The sequence below is a fragment of the Acomys minous genome (genome assembly GCF_964271855.1).
Source record: "Acomys minous genome assembly, chromosome: 15".
In the NCBI taxonomy this organism is placed as follows: Eukaryota; Metazoa; Chordata; class Mammalia; order Rodentia; family Muridae; genus Acomys; species Acomys minous.
In genome coordinates, this window is record NC_140497.1 from 11268458 (window position 1) to 11286236 (window position 17779).

A 17779-nucleotide genomic window follows, 5' to 3' on the forward strand; every position below is an offset into this window, starting at 1 on the left:
GGTTGCTAAAGATGGCCACTTCAGACTCTGTATCTACCATCGCTAGGAGTTCTCACTAGGGTCACCCCAGTAGATTCCAGAAGTTTCCCCTGCACCACGCTTCCACACCTGCACCACACAAAATGTTCCAGCTCCCTCCCTCCCTTTCTCTCTCTCTCTCTCTCTCTCTCTCTCTCTCTCTCTCTCTCTCTCTCTCTCTCTCTCTTTCTCTCTCTCCCCCGCCCCTGTCTCCTCCCTGCATTCTGATTTTTAAAATAGCCTCTCAAATGCCAACAACCAAGTCACTGAAGCAATATTGAAACCTGGATTCTCTGTTGCCACAGTAATCAGCTTCCTACCATCAATTCACCTGCCCCAAATAAACTTCTGGCTTCAGCAAGGGGGATTATTATTAGGCAGATCTGCAAAATTTGCAGGGAGATGGATTTCCTTTGAAATGTTGAACTTTCTGGAACATTTTAATCCAATTTAGAGTAAAAGTCATGACGAAGTTGCCTCTCATTTTTCTGTTCAATGTACCTTCCCTAGGAGCATGTGCACCACCATTTTGATCACTGATAAGACTAAATATGGGGCTCACAGTGATGAGGGCAGTATGCCAATGATTAGGATACTGACAGCTGGCAAGGAATGATGGCCACCACGGGCCAGTCTCTGGGCATGTGACATAATTAGCTTATGCCCTGGAAAGTCCCTTTGAGACAGTGTCTCTTGGCCTCCCTTTTCTTTGGAGGATTTGGAACATGGAAGTAAGTGTCACATAGTTCATGATGATGCTGCCAGAATCAGAGCTCAGGCTTTTGCTGAACACCCTGCGCATCGGTGAATATCAGTATAGAAATCCGACCTCCTGCTGTCATGTTATCCAGAATGGTATAGCCTACATCTTATGATGTTACAAGAGATGTGGGTGTAGCACTGGGCTGTCTCCCACCTCTGGAGGGTCTCGACATAGCTTTATGGAAGATGCCTACTGCCAACAGTGAGTCCTGGTTCCCCTAGGCTTTGAGGGTATTCAAGTGTCCCAATACTGCCTTCAGCCCTAATGAATTCACATCTCAAATCCTTCCCTGTTCCCACTGCTTTGTGCTGAGACTAGGTGAAATGAAAGAGCTGAGCTGGAGTGACGGATTAGTTAGGGGGCCTGAATTAGAATCCTGAGCCCATGTGAAAAACCTGGGCATAGTGGTCCATTTCTATAATTTCAGTGCTGGGGAGGAAGGGTGAGAAAGGCAGATCCCTGGGGGCTTGCTTTCCAGTCAAGCTGGCAAATGGTGAGTTCTAGGTTTAATGCAAGGTCGCATCTCAAGATATGAAGAAGATTGCAGTTGAGGAAAATACCTGGCATCCACCTCTGACCTCAATATGCATAGCACTGGCATGTGCACTCATGAACTAGCTGTAAAGATTCTGGATGGAAGCATTCCCTCCAGGTGGTCCCTGAGACTTGGGAGGCAACAAATTGCCACATGCCAGGGACAGTAAACACTTGCAAGATTCTTGAAGGCTGGGGAGGAGACCCTGGGAAAGCCAGCTGTAGAGAGATGGCTTGGACTGCTAAAGCTGCCTGAGAACTGCACAGGGCTCCAGGCCTGCAACTTTCTTGAGTCTGACCAGTGTTGGGCTGCTTTTTCAGTAATGCAGCTGTTCGTATGAGCCATCCTTTCTCCTATAAAGAACCCCTCAAATATAGCTCCTATTAGTGACCCCAATACCCCTCACTGGTTCACCAAGGGGGACTTTGGTGAAATCATTACTTTAGTCTGTCATGAGGCCCCTTTCTGGAGTCAGTGGCTATTGTGGCATTTCCTGGGCACAGAAAATGCAGTTTCTCACATAAACACATGTACCCACAAAATTAAAAAACAAAACAAAACAAAACAGAACAAGGGAATCCTGGCAAATTTCCTTTTTTTTTTTTCTTTGCCAGGGCATTAATTGTAGTCAGTAAAGAGCTGTAATGAAGCACCCCACAAGGACTTCAAGATGGAGAAAGCTTAGATGCTGAAAGGACAGACATGACTCTTCACCTCATCCAAGGAGAGTCTTGTTAAGCAAAGGGCAGAGTTAAAGGATGCTTAGCCAAACACCACAGAGCAGACCTGGAGGCCACTAAGAAACATCTGGCAAAGTGAAACATCAAAGCCTAAAGCTGGAGACCAGCCTTAGAAAATCAAACTAAACTTCAGAATCAATAGTAAACAGGTAACAAACAATCTTTGAGAAAATAAGTTATATGATCTGAGAGAAATATTAGGACAAGCTGTTGTTTGACTAAACAGTGCAGGGAATTTTCTAGGTGTTAGCCTCTTGAGCTCATATCTCAGCTTAGATACCTTATGCTTATGAACCTGGACACATTTCTTGACTACTAGACCCCTAGCTAAATCTCAGAGCATCCAGTGAGCCTCAGTGCCACAGTGGCCTCTCCAGCAGCTCATCCAGCACTGGCTCTTTGCAATCAATTTATCCTTCTATCCCAGAAGCCTTTTCAATTGTTAGTAATTCACTGAAAGCATCACCGCCTGATCAGTGACCAATCCTGTCTCCCAAACATACTGCATTGTCTGGTAGGAAAGTCCCTCTTTTTCCTTTCTCTTTCCACACTGGCAGAAGGCTGTACTTGTCACATGTGAGGCTATGGGCATTTATTAACAAGTGGATTGGGCAAGACACAGAGATATAAATTAGACAAGAAACGAGTGAGTCACTTAACTGGACTGTTCGACTACTAGAGAATAAAGTAAGAGCTTCAATTAACTCAGAGGCAATGAAAAGGCCAGGTAGGAAGCAGACGTGAATGGACATTTAGACATTATCTGTAGGCACAGGTTTGTACACAGATAAAAGAAAATGAATCAGACATTACATACAAAAGGGGAGAGAGAGAGTGTGTGTGTGTGTGTGTGTGTGTGTGAGAGAGAGAGAGAGAGAGAGAGAGAGAGAGAGAGAGAGAGAGAGAGAGAGAGAGAGAAGAAGAAGAAGAAGAAGAAGAAGAAGAAGAAGAAGAAGAAGAAGAAGAAGAAGAAGAAGAAGAAGAAGAATAGGAAGAATCCTTCTAGATTAGGAAGTGACAGGACAAAGTCACTCCTATCAGTATTTTTGTTTGTTTGTTTGTTTTGAGACAGAATTTCTCCATGTAGCCTTGGATATCCTGGACACTTTGTAGACCAGGCTGGCCTCGACTCACAGCAATCTGCCTGCGTCTGTCTCCCAAGTGCTGGGATTAAAGGTGTGCACCATCAAGCCCGGCCAAATCAGTATTCTGAAAGAAATCAGCAATGGTGTAAAGATCTTTTTCCTGTCTGAATTCTACTGTTCTTTATTAGAAAGTTATATGTACTCCAGGGACTTATAATTCCTCATATTAAGAATATATTCATTCATAATATGAAATAACTGATTCTTTAATGTGATAAGTATGTGTAGTTGTGTGTATAGACGTGTCTGTATGTGAACATGCACATGGGTATGGGGAACCTGGCTCAGGGCTTGCAAGAGCAATAGCACTGTTAACCAATGAGACTTCTGTCCAGCTACCAATAAGTAACTGATGTCATGGATTGCCTATTGTACATATACACTAGCATTGAAGATATTTTTAAACATTTTTGTAAGAGTCATTTCCACGGATGTTGATACTAAACTTCATACTTTTGACTATGTCTGGTTTCCTAATTAAAGATGAGGACAGTAGATTTCTTGAAACACCAAATAATGACATAGTCATTTCTCATTTGTTTTATTGCAATTTTCTATATCTTCTTCCAAAGTTTTAGATAAAACGGTCTACTTCAGTTTTAACACACACACACACACACACACACACACACACACACAAAATATACACCATTTATCATATATGAATTTATAATATGTAACATTATGAACAAGTTTTAAAAGAAAGCATTGAGTTCATTCGTAACCACACATAGTGATTCATCTATAATATGTTGAAAGCTTTTAACAAAAAAAATTCTATGCTCCATTTGGAAATCTAGTATAATCTTTGCTCATAACTTATAAGTCTATGGTTACAGGCACGCAGGTTCTCGCAGCTTATATCTTACGCAACTCACATTCCCAGATCAGGAGGAGTTCACTGTGCCAACCTGGGGCTTAGTCTCTGATGGTTTATTTGTGTCTTTCACTAGGTTCATAGAAACCAATTATGAACTAGCACACCCAACAGAATCTTACTTACATACAGCAAACTTGAAAACCCACAAATATGAATGTGAAAGACAATGGAAATGTATGCTCAGCTAAACTGTTCCTTAGACTTATCCTCCAAAGGCCCTTCAGTGAGGAGCCTGTGATGAATGAGAAATCACCTTGGAAAATAATGGATGTTTTAAGCGGTTCTAAATCTTATTTTAAATCGTACAAGAATCTATGTCCAAAGGGACACACATCTGGATGAGAGCAGAGAGCACAGGCCTTAGGAAGAGTCACTCCTACGAAGCATGCATTCACATTTATCCACTGAAATCAAACAGAAATGGATGCCATCAACACAGGGCTGAGGTTCAGAAGGCCGCAGCTGCTTCATCCAATGCCTTGTTATACACATTTTTGACATGTTTATATCAAAGTAAGCCTCAAAAATTGTTTAATATATTCAACTGTGGAACTTTTTCTTTCAGACATCATAAAATTATATCAACAGTGTCATTTTTTCTCTTTTATCAAAAATTCATAGAAATGACTTAAACAGTATTGTTAGAGGTTCCAGTCTTAACCAACTTTATTGTTCTGAAATTTTTTAAATGAAAATCAATTCATTATTTATAGTTATAAAAAAGAAAGGAACCTGGGGTAGGCAAGGGGAGAGTAGCTCAGTAATATAGAACACATTCATACTTAGTGTGCATAAAACTCAAGCTTTGACTTCATCTCAAACCAATCCACCCAAAAGAAAGCAAGTGTTTAACAAACTCCTTTGACTGTGGACTCTGCCTTGTAGCCTAAGATGCTGATACCCAAAGATTGTACTACAAGGATTGATCATAACTCGGTCTGGTAGAATATATTGAAGGAAGGGACATAGTTATTTTTCATTCATATTAGTGAAATAGAAGGATGGCTTATTTTGAAATGAGCCTTGATTTAAAGCATCCTGAGCAGTATGCTGTGCTAAGACTGCAGGTGTCTTAACACCCAATTTAGCTCAGTTTTCTCTATTGTAAAATCTAACGAACCCATGCACATTGCACCTTACACTTAGAGTGAAACAAAAATATATTTATCTTTCCATTTTCACTCCCTCTGTCTCTCTTGGAGCCATGTATTCCCCACTAAATAAAGATTCCCCCCATTAAATCTCCATGCCAACCCTTAGGTTTGACCCATGCTGTAAGGGTGGACCCTGACAACACACCATAGAGTACCTGCACATAACGAGAAGACTCAGGATGCTGGCAGAAGCCATCTCCAATTACTTCCTTACATCTCACTTAGTACAATGCAGGATGGCATTGATTTCACATAAAAAGAGGAAGGCATGAATACATGGATATATCTGAGTCCCAACAGATCTATGAGGGAGATTCAGCAGAGTACATATTATTGCACTTTGGTTTACAGCCCTGCACTCACCAATCGCTAAAACAACAGCAGCCAACCCATTGTAGAAATTCAAGGTGTCCAGGAATCAGCTGAAATCTAAGCTGGAAAGATGTTTAGGGCTCAGTTTAAGATAAAAACAAAGAAAAACATATGGTTAGCTGATGTTGAGCAGCACTATCCAAAGAAAGCATCCCAGGATTGCATAGAGAAACACTGAATTGGGAAGAAAAGACAGTTGACTCTCCCTCCTTCTCTGAAGTGAAGTCTGTCTTGATGTACTGACTGCAGTCTTGGTATGTCTAGTTGTAGTCAAGGACTGTGTTTAGAAGAAACCAGGTTAGTGAATTTAGTCCCTCTCTGGCACTAAATATGTGAAAGAATGTCTGAACAGAAAGTGCTTTACCCTCAACGCCATTTTGGCCTCAGTTGGTAGAGTTTGTATCTGAAGATGAAGGGAGGCAGAAACAACAAGGTGAGTATAAGAGAGTACAGAGCCCCAGGCCCTCCAGGAAGATCTGCTTCCCAGGAATTCCAGGGAAATTCCTGTACACTTTAAGTTTTCAAAGCACAACCCTAAGCACCAACTGTACCATTATAAACGTAGGCTCAATATGTCCTCCCACCCTGTGGAATTGTTCACACACACACACACACACACACACACACACACACACACACACACACACACACATGTTATTAAATGAGAAACTCTAGAGTGTATACAGAAAAAGTTTGTTTCTATGTCATCATCAATATTATGTACATATTACCCAATTCAGTCTTATTAAAGATATCATTGTGAAAATGTCACACATGGGGTTAAACATACAGAGGAGTGGAACATTAGATTCCTGATAGATACAAAACTCCATGATCTACAGACCCTTTTCCAACAGGGCATTTGGGACAGAATGTTTCAAGTAGTAGTTTGCATCAGTAGTCTGCTCATTTTGGGAAATGAGAGAGTCCATCAGCATGGCCTGAATGCACTTGCAGATAAAACATCAGGGAAACCAGCATGGAACTCTGCTCCAGAAGTAAAATAGAATGGCCTCCATTATCAGCCACTATCTACATCTGGAGTCCTGTAGCCACTTTCCAAGTGTGAGCTTCAGCCTTTCATTTCACTAATAATTACAATAACTATTACTGGAATCAGAGGCAGTATATGGTTATCTCTCCAAAACAAAATATATCACAGAAAGTGACAAAACTTGTCACAGAGGCAAGTATATCCTCACAAAAACAAAACATGCATGGGAAATCCTGGAAGGAGACTAATTTCAGAAGAGGAAATCTGTTCTATAAATTCACTTCTATAAGTGCATTGAACACAGAACACACAAACCCAACAATTCAACAAGAATGAGGGAGATGAAAAGTCTCTTACCTAGAGTCCCAGTGTAATGTCCTCACATCTATCCCAATCTCCTGGTAAGTGAAGACTTTCATGGGATATGTCTTTTGGGCTAGTGCCCAATTATAAGTCAGTATATACCATGTGATTCTTTCTGCTTCTGGGTTAGTTCACTCAGTATGATCATTTCTAGTTCCATCCCTTTGTCAAAAAAATTCAGAATTTCCTTGTTTTTTATAGCTGAGTAGTATTGCTGGGACTCTTGGTGAGAGAAATATAGGTGATGAAGAAATAAAAGGATCCAGAGGATCTTAGAAGCCTACAAGAAGAACATTATATTGGGTGGATCAGGGCCCAGGGGAGTCTGTTCAAACTATTGCACTAACCAAAGACAATACAAGTAGTAAACATCGAACCCCTACTCTGATCTAGCCAATGGACAAGACATTCTCCACAGTTATGTGGAGAGCAGAGACTGACTCTGACATGAACTCTGGTGCCCCATATTTGACCACCTCTCCTTGGGGGAGGGGCCTGGTGGCACGCAAAGATAGAATAAGCAGGCTACCAAGATGAGACTTGATAGCCTATGACCATAAAGTGGGGGAGGAGGTCCCCCTCAGTCTTAGACCTAGGGGAGGTGAATAGGGTGAAAGTGGGAGGGAAAGAGGAATGGGAGGATACAAGTGATGAGATAACAAGTGAGTTGTAATCTGAATAAATTAATTAAATAAAAATAAGAAGGAAAGTCTCGTGATAAAATTTAAACCAAGAAATCCTCAAAATAAGTCCCCCCTTCTCTCCCTCCCTCCCCTCCCCTCGCTCTCCCCATGTCCTTAGAATGATTTTAGTGTCAGACCTTGGAGCCTGGATTTACTCCAGGTTAGACAAAGTGAGCTTTGCTTTGGTTAGAAGATCTTTAATGATTCTGAGGGCCACCTGCACACTGTGACACTGACAGTCCTTCAGTCAGACAGTGTGCATAGTAAAGCCAGCTTCCTGGGTTCCCTTTCTCTAGCCATCTCAGTCTAGGCCAAGAGTTGGGCATGACTAATGGTCATCTGTGCTATGCAGCAGCAAGTACCTCTCCCTGTAAGCATAGACCAGGAATGGATGCTTGACCCATTTTATGCCCTCCTTGCATGTTACACCCACTTCTGTGTTTGTAACAAGCTGTTTATGTGAACCTATATCTCACTCCCATCTCAGCCTTTCAGATGATTTCCCTTCACATGCCCTGGCTTATATCTAACTTCAGTAGCCTTGTGTCTCATAGTACAGGACGTGTTCTTTGTAGACACCTTCTCCTGCTCATTGCAATACTATGGATAAGCTAAGCTATGAGCCCAAGGTGTTCCAAGGAGGTTGGCTACATAAAAATGTGAAAAATATACACAGTAGAATACCATTATGATATAAAGCATGGAGTTATATTATCTGCTACAACATGGAGAGAACAGGAAATCATTGTGCTGTGTGGAATAAGCCAGAAAGAGAAGGATAAGATGCCTTTGCACTCCCATGGAAAAATATTTATCTAAAAAGAGAAGAGTGTAGACAGATAGTTGCCAGAGATAAGCTGGGAGTGTGCAGAATGAGAAGACAGAGGGCACAAAAGCAGAGAGAAAAAAAATCAACCCTGCATTCAACTGCATAGCGAGGTGACTACAACCCATTAAAATTTGTTATACACCTCATGATAGCTGAAGAGGGAGGTTTTTAATGTTCCCAGGATGAGGAATGCTCAGTGTGTGTTCTGATGATTTGTAGAGTCCACACTTCACACATGTATTGCAACACCACACTGCGTCACAGGAATATGCAGCACTGTCAATTTAAATTTAAATGTTTGTACAAGGCTTTTATACTTGCTTTTCAGTGGTTTCATCTGAGGACATAAACTGAATGTGCTCTCCCTATTCATACCAGGAGGCTTGATAATTTTGATGCAAATAAATCGGTGACATTCATATATTTAGTCAATGGCATCAGACGTCTCTTGGACAGCACATTTGTGAGGATATTTTTATTTTCACTTGTGAAAAGGAAATGTGTTTTGACTTTGTCAGATGTTATTTCATGAAATATTTTTCTTAGATTGTATTTAAACAAATTATTATGCAACTTAAAAGATCAAATTTCTGTTCAGCCAAATCTTAATGAAAGATTCACTGATTCTCTTAGTTAAAAAAAATAAAAACTATCTTTAAAAATACATCTTAAAATAATTAAATATTGTGCAATCTTGAAGTAAACATCTTTCCTATCTTGTTGGGTCTAAAATTCTGAATGAAAATCACTATCTATCATACCTCATCTCTATTAACTTAGAACATCTATCTAGATCTAAATACATCTTAACCCCTAACCAACTAAGCCTAATTGTAAGACTAAACAATCTGGTATTCAACACTATCAGAAACTTGAGAAGGAATAAAACTTAATTACCTGAGTGAACCGGAAGTGCAGGTTAGCAGCTTCCAAATGAAAACAAACGACAGAGATGGTTTGCTGTCTGAAAATTCACCCAAAACTCTCTATAACATTGGAGCACCATCTTCAGCCTTCTAACCCAATATAGATGACAAACATATTTGTGAGACAGGAACTACTGTGGACTTGCTTACCCTGTCTTGGCAGGTTTCGCAGTCGACTCTGCTTGCATCCAAGCTTGCCCAATTTTGGCAGAATTCTGTCTGTGGCAGAAATGAGAACATTTTGCCCAGTGGCTTGTTTGCCACATTTGAAGCCAATTCCAGATTCTTTGTAAATAAAATATTAAGAAAGCCATAAGCATTTTATATAAAAACTTAAAATAACACATGTCCATATATAAGATATATTTCAACAATGCAGCTTTAGTTTTATAAACATGTGAAGCTATAGATATGTAAATTTTACTGTCTTCCTGGAGTTCACTGCAGACTGATAAGTTTCAGCATTTTTATGTTTAAAAGGCAGAAGTTTTATGGAAGTTTAAATGAAATGAGTAAATTGAATGTATGCAGAAAAAAAGTAATAAATATGAATATATGCTTCTTGAGATGCAGTACCAAGAAATAAATACATGATTTGCGTTTTTCACTGTTTCTTATCTTGGTGAGTCTGTACGTTGTTTGGCTTGGAGACAGTTTCTCATAGTGCAGTCCACTCTAGTTGGCCTCCATCCTACTTCTCCAACCTTCCCTGTGGCCCTTTGTTTTTTGTATGGTCCTTCTTAGTGTCTCACCTGCCTTCAGTATCCTCTTGGCTTTACTTGTTTGGGCATATAAGTTATTTCCCCGTTTTCATTTTGGTCGGACTGAGAAGGGTGGTGCATTGGCAGGACACACATCTGTGTTAATCTAAGGTTGTTCACAGGTATGACTCATTCAGTGCACAAGACTTGCTCTGTGTGGCTACCCCATACCATAGCTGGGCCGCCACTCATGTGAGGTGCCTCAACACACTCTCTACACTATAGTGGACATAGACCTTGGAACCTGTGAGCCAAGTAAGTCCTTCTTCCCTTAGTTGTTTTTCCAGGGATTTGGTTACATCAATAAAAGGTACTCACAGGACGCAGGAGGCAATTATTTGGTCTCACAAGTACCCACACAGGAATGGTGGAGGGAAGAGAGAAAATGAAAGGAAGTAGATGAGGAAGGGAGGAGAAAGGGAGGAAGGAAGAGAGAGAGGGTAGGAAGTTTAGGATGAAGGAAGAAAGGAAGGAAGAATAGAAAGAACAGAACACAATTATGCTCTTGTAAGTGTTGGATAACAAAGCCTAGCATTATTTTAGTTAACTTTGAGGGAGTCAACACAACACACATAGATATGTTAGAAAGGCATGTTTGAACTGGTATGCCACACAAGGTGAAATATCACCTGCCATGAAGTATAAAGATTCAAAGAAAGTTTAAAATCAGAGCCATCAAAGGAGTTTTAGCTTGCCAGTGGGGCCATTGGAGGACTCAAGTCCCGTGTTCTCAGCTGCTTGGTGTTGGTACCAAGGCACTGGCCATGTTACCTATGTATAAAACTTGTGGAAAGTAGCTCTGTAAATTTTGTCATGTAAAACTAATGATTTGTTCAGATGGCTTTACGACTGTAAACTTCTCTCACCAGTAATTCAATGTAGGAGTTTGCTGCTTCTATGCTCACAGAGCTTCTCATCTTTCCATGCCAAGTCACTACCTGGGCTCCATCGTCAGATCTCCTTTGCCATGGATCCTTCTAAGAGCCTGTCCAGTACATGCAAGGGGCTCTGTCCCTCTGCATGGCAGAATCACAGCTGGTCCTGAGTGCTGAAGGATTCTCAGAAAATACTCCTAAGAATAGTGACAGCCGGCCCTCTGGCAGGGGCGCGGGGCCTCTATTATTGAGTGAGAAGGTCTTTTATTATCCCCTGAGCCTCATTTCTAGGCAAATGCAGCATCTTCCCCCTAAGAATAGACCAGACTCGCTCACCACAATGTCGGCTCTCTCAAAAATGACTGATCTGTGTCTACTTCATCAGAGGGACAGCATTTCAAAGCCCTCATTTTCCCATCAAAGAAGGTGAAGGACACGGCCAACTGGGAATGAGGTCATAGGATCTATTCTGGTACTCAAGCGTTCTGCCCATCACAAACTTTCAAACCAGGACCACGCAAAAGTGAAAAAGGAGCTCACTGCAAGCTGTTTCTTTAGTGACATGCTGCTATCTCATGGTGAAGTTCCATGGGGCAGTGGGGCAAAGATATCCATCATCAGGGAGGCATTTATAGACAGAACTATATCCAAGGCATGAAAGTGATGTTTAAAGCCATTGCCATTTCAAGGGATAATGGTAGGTTCTTTCTCAGGAAGAAAAATATAAGACGCTTGACACGTCACATTAAATGTCATTCAACTGGATTTAAAGAGTTGAAGATTATTTGAGTGTATCCAGGGTGATGATTCCAATGTAGTTCCAAGTAAGAGGAACAGAGAAGTCATGAAGAAGGAGCCTGGTGACAAGCCAGAAACCAGAAGCTTCAGAGGGGCCATCCCTGCTTGAGTGGCCTTGAACAGACACATCTCTGGGAGTGATGGGTAGTTCTGGCTCCCGATCCAGTAAATTTGGAGAGTTGTGGTCCACAAGCATGTGGGTGTGCTGGGTATTTACTTGCTTGTGAAAGTGAATATAGTGTGCATGTGGGTGGGTGGGTATACATGAGGATGGGTGTGCGTGTGGGTGGGTGTGCATACAGGCAGGTGTGCATACAGGTGGGTGTGCATACAGGCAGGTGTGCATACAGGTGGGTGTGCATACAGGCAGGTGTGTATGTGCGTAGATGCATTTGTGGGGAAGAACACGTGCATGTGGGTGCATGCTGCTGGAAAACGGAGGTCAAAGTCTTCTTACATCTGACTACACGTTTGACAGTACAGAACCAAGTGCTAAACCAGGAACTGATTCGGCTAGGATGATTTCCAGTGAGCTGGAGGTAGCTCCCTATCTTGGCTTCTCTAATGCTGAGTTAACAGACATGTACCACCACATCAGGCTTTTTACATGAGTTCTGGGTACCTGAACTGAACTTCTACGCTCACATAGTAAACATGCTACCCACTGAGCCATCTCCCTAGCCCCAGCCCATATAATTTTGTTTGTTTGTTTGTTTGTTTTAAACAAGGTCTCACCATGTAGCTTAGGCTAGCTTGGAACTTGCTCTATAAACCAGGCTGGCTTCACACTCAGAGAGATTCACCTGCCTCTCCCTCCAAAGTACTGAAATTAAAGGTGTGTGCCAGTACTCCTGGCTCCCAGCTCATATATTCTTAAAGGACGCAAGAAGCAAAGCTCATTTGCTTGCCTGGTGAATGATTTATACTTTAGAAAGCAGTATTGATACGAACATACTCATTCATAACTATTACTTAACAAATTGAAAGTGAGACCTCTTTTTAAAAAATAATTACTGTAGAGCATATTATCTATTCAACTCATTTTAAGAGTATTAGTTAACGTTTTAGGGTACCATTCCTCAGGGGTACAACACAAGGATGCCTCAAATGAAAAATGGAAAAAGTAACGTGTGTGAGATGGTACGTGTATTGGAGGAAAATTAAGCAAAAAAGGAAGGGCAAGAACGTCCTCAGGGGTGGCTGACTATCTCACAGCCCCAAGCAAATCATTCTTCTTTTATATGAACCTTCTATGTAACCCTGCCCCGGTAACTGCAATAGTTAGCATCATGTTTGATGCAGACATTCCGCTCAGAGTTGGCAACAGTAAGCTGCAGTTACTTATCTTGTCGGGTTGTGACACGTGGTGGCTCTCACCCACCGTTGTCTGGATCAGCAGATGAATAAGGCACCAGGGTTCTATCCCCTGGGCACATGGAACCTACTTCCAAGCCAGAGTCAAATGCTTACTTAATAAATATCCCAGAAACCAAGCCAGAACACCATCTGTAAGTGTCTCCGCTCATGGAACGCTCAGCTTATTCCCTCATAATACACACCAGGGTATTGGTCCCTTCTCTTAACGGAGGATGATCAATGACAAGTAAGCTACTTCTTGCCACACCCAGCATATGTTCTGCCTTTGCCTCACCAGGCTGCCTGTTGACTCTGCTAACACATTGGCTCGGAAGGCACAAGCTATCCCTCTCTCTACCTCCTTGGAGATTTAAGAATAGAAACAGTTGCTACACAGTGCCCTCATCTCCTGGTGAAATATTACAGAAGAAAGCTCTCCCTCTGTGGCCTGATGGCATGGTCCCAGCATGTGGCTCTGCAGACCAGCAGTGTCCCTATCAGTCTTTCTGAATGGAGTCAGCTTCCTATGTGCACAAAGAACTGAAATCATCCTGTCTTTGATTGGAATAAGAGATGAAGACAATTCAAACAACCAAGAAAGTTTTAAATGCAGACAAGGAAACCAACACACTCCTTTCTTCAACAACAAAGCTGACCACATTAGTTGGAGATGTCTTTACATGAAAACTGGCCTTCTCAGTGTGGGTTTGTGTTCCTCTGTGAGGCCTTAGATCCCACGATAGCCAGGAGTTGTTCTTCTCACCTCTATAATGTGCACATTCAACTACATGTGAAAGTCTGAAAGATATTTTAACTGCCTGTCAATTTCTGTGTCTGGCTGACTTCCTTTGATGTATTTATCAAAAAAAAAAAAAAAAAAAAAAAGAACCCAGATTGCAAGGTTTAGGGACCAGAATCTTCTGTGTGGAATCATTACTGTTTTCAATCTAAATGATTACTGGGAAAATGTTTACAGTTTTGAGAATTTAAACATTTAAGTATGTATATTTCATGCTCCTGTTGGAGACAGGCCAAAGACTATTCACAGCGCTGAGTGCGTTTTTATGAGGTAAATTTCAGCTTAATGATGGAGGAAGCAGGTGCTGCCATCCCAGTGTCACTGATGTTAATGTGTTCGTACACGTGTGCCACCCTGGAGAGTTAAGACAAAAAGTAACTCTGATCCTACTCCTTAGTGGGTGCCCCACTGTGGACTCTGACAGGGACTCAGTTTCTCCCACTCTGTAACTCCTCTCATTGAGGGTGAGCTATTGGCATTACTGAACACACCGACCCCTGCATTGCCAAGGTCACTATCCTGACCCTATTTCCCAGTGCGCTCACACACTCGCCGCCCGTGAGGCATCACTCCTTTGGCTCCCTCAGTCTCATGCTGCATGTCATGTTCTTAGGATCTATAGATCCTAAGAGGAGGAAACTTCATCTACAGTTACAGGTTAGAACGGCCTTAGCAAAGCTAATTTCTGTCTCCAGGGTGGGGTTATTTGTTTCCAACTTTTGCAGAGAACATGTTGCAGGCAATGATACCTGTTACGAAGGATGTCATCAGCAAAAGTTTTGTCCTGGGTTGCTTGAACATAGGTGGCATTTGAGTGAAGATTATCAAATGTGGTTTTGAAGCCAATCTATGTTTTATATGAATCATGAACCACATCTCAAGAACAAAAGTGCGTTCATAGCTTTGATTTCATTGCTAAGTGGTCCATGATGTTTTGCACTATGCAAACTGTGTCAGGTATTTTGTGGAAGAATGACTCCAGTGACAATTTTTAGGGATCTCCTTTACCTGTAAGGTGCTATGCCTCCAAGAGATGGCCCATCTTGATATGAGAACAATCTATTTTGAATAAATTGTGGCCATTCTGAGCCATGGCCTTCGACGAGCTTCCTTAGTACTTAACTGCTTACTCCTCTGTGCCAGAAACTTCCTCAGTAGACAATTACTGAGCATCCCTGAGGGTGCTGACATCCCAGAAGCCTTGGATTAGATTCTTCCTCTGACATAGCCAGGGAACCAGCACCCGTCCAGTTTCAGGCTCGGTGCCTGAGTTCCCACCTTGGAAGAAGGACATGCATTCTTTCAAGAAAGCCTGAGACTCAGAGCCACAGTGATGCCACCTCTAAGTGTGGGGGAAGGGCAGAAGCATAGGGACAATAAGAAATAATAAGAATGTACTGGCCCTACATGCATGCCTATACTGTATTGTGTAAATGTGTAGAGGCTATTTGCATATGCATAAGCATGAACTCGTGTACATTGAATATTTGTGAATTCACATGCACGCATATTCTACACAGCTTTTCTAAAAGAGGTATCATAAGTGGTATATTCTGCTTTTTGAAAATATTAAACTTGGATCTCTCATTTAGTGTGATCTCTCCTTGGGGATCTCTGTTTGTTTCACATTTTACTTAATGCTAACTGGCACTCACGCATCTTAATGCCTGTTCTCCCACATTGCCCTGTGTTTCCCATGGCTATACAATTCTTCATATGATGGTTCAGAATAACCTGCTTTCACCTTGCTTATGTATTTTTATGAAGGACCTTCTTTTGAAACTCTTCAAAAAATAGGCTAAAACAAATACTATGAATTTCCCTGCAGCCACAGATACAGTCTTCACGTGTGAATGATGGTTTCATAAAATATTATAGGCTCTCCCGGGTAATGCTGAGTCTTTGCCAGTAGCCTAGGGCATAAGGATATATTGTGAATGGCTCTTTGAAACCCAGTGCCTAGATGCACACAGCGAAAGCAAAGTGGATTAAACGCATGAGTGAGAGTCTGGGATGAGGGGAGTGGAGCCTAACTGGTCACATTTTCCTTCAAATAGATAAACCTGAAAGGAGAAGTGGGGTTGCTGTACCCAGACGTAAGTTCTTCTTGTGGAATGGGAGAGTTTGTTTCTGAGGTTCTGCCCTGGGGAGGACAGAGGGAGGCTTTCTGGCTAAATGGAAAAAGGGGGGCAGGGTGGAGGAAAACCGAAAGTGGGTACAGCGAGGGATAAATGAAGGGATGGGAGATCACAAAAAACCCATGCTTTATCTTTTAAAAAAAAGGGCCCATGTGCTCCACAATGGCCGTGAACTGACCTCAAAGGAATGACCTCCCTGCCTCTGTCTTTGGAGGGTTAAGGTTACTTCCACGTAACACCACAGCTGGGATAGGCACTGCTCGAGGTTAGGACATAATTGGGTCCAGGCTACTACCCATACAGCTTAATTCACCGGAAGCTGCATCCTTTTAGCTAGATTCTACTGCCTATATGTTCCATGGCATCCTAAAACCGAACTGCATGCTGGGAAACACTGTCTGAACACATGGGCCTGGGATGGACCTTTTTATATCTAAACCACATACTTCCAGATTCCCTGTACATCCACATTTCTTGCCAGGTAGACCTGATACACTATGCATTTATTTTATCATCTCCAGGTCCCTTTCTTTACATGTCTCCCACCCTTGGCAGCCAGAAAGCTTTTTATCTCGAAGACATCAGGCTGTCCATGTTTTCCAAGTAGTTCAGCCTGGCCTCCTATGCAGATCCCTGTGTGTGTTCCCCATTTTCTGGTGCTTGCTCCTTAGAGCTATACTCTGCCACTGAGGCACTGTATCGCTGTAAAGAAACAAATGCTTTCTTATGGGATTCCCCCTTCTTTCCCATCTCTGATTCTCACTCACTCCACTCTATCCAATATGTCAAGTTGTCATTTAGAAGTATAATAACTTAGTTACATTGCTATTCTTATAAGCTAGACCATCACATTGTATTGCTTGTCTCTCTTCCTCTGTCTCCATCACATGGCAGCTAATGCTTGCATTCCCCACTCTAAAAAGCAAATGAACAAATTCAGACACATGCAGAGTGAGAAAGGTCTATCCAGCTGAAGAGGTGCTTTGAAAGTTGCTAGCTTCACCATACCATATAGAGGGATGTATTGCTAACCATATCTAGCAGTGTGATGTGGGAATAGCATATTCTACTGATGGCTGGCTCTTCTAATCAAGACACTTTGAACTGGGCTAGCCCTGTGGAGACAGAAGCCAAGTCTGTCCCTCAGCACTGGGTCTCTTGGTATCAGAGGAAGAAAAAGGCTCAGGCCAGTAGCAGCAGGTGCATACCCAAGTGCTGCATGAAGGAGGACTTGGGTATATTTATACTTTAACCCCATGCTCGTACTGCATTGCTACCCATGCCATGCCAGGTTCTAAATGGCCACATAAAAACAACACTATCACACAAAGGCACACTGAAAATAGATGCTTATATAGTGCACATAAGTCAAATGTGAAAGTTGCCTTGTTCACATATTATGTCTAAGCCCATGGGACACTGGTGATGATACCTCTCTTGACTTGCCAACATTCTCCTCTTCACATTGATCATCACCTTCCTCTTTTTCCCACCAAATGAATGACTTGTTGCTTTCCATGTTTCAGTGAAGATGCCCCAGGTCCTGCTTTAGTCAAGAGTGCTTGCTTCTATGGACCTCAGTAGTTGACCCATGCATTGGTTTATTATTTTGTTATTTAACCCTAGTGAGATAGCATTTGTTTTGATACT

General features: G+C 41.9%; 1 protein-coding gene across 2 annotated transcripts in view; it reads right to left on the reverse strand.

The window, feature by feature from the left end:
* CSMD1 (CUB and Sushi multiple domains 1) overlaps positions 1-17779 on the reverse strand; it is a 1521983-nt gene that overhangs the window by 1301652 nt on the left and 202552 nt on the right. The gene's annotated exons all lie outside the window — the stretch shown is intronic.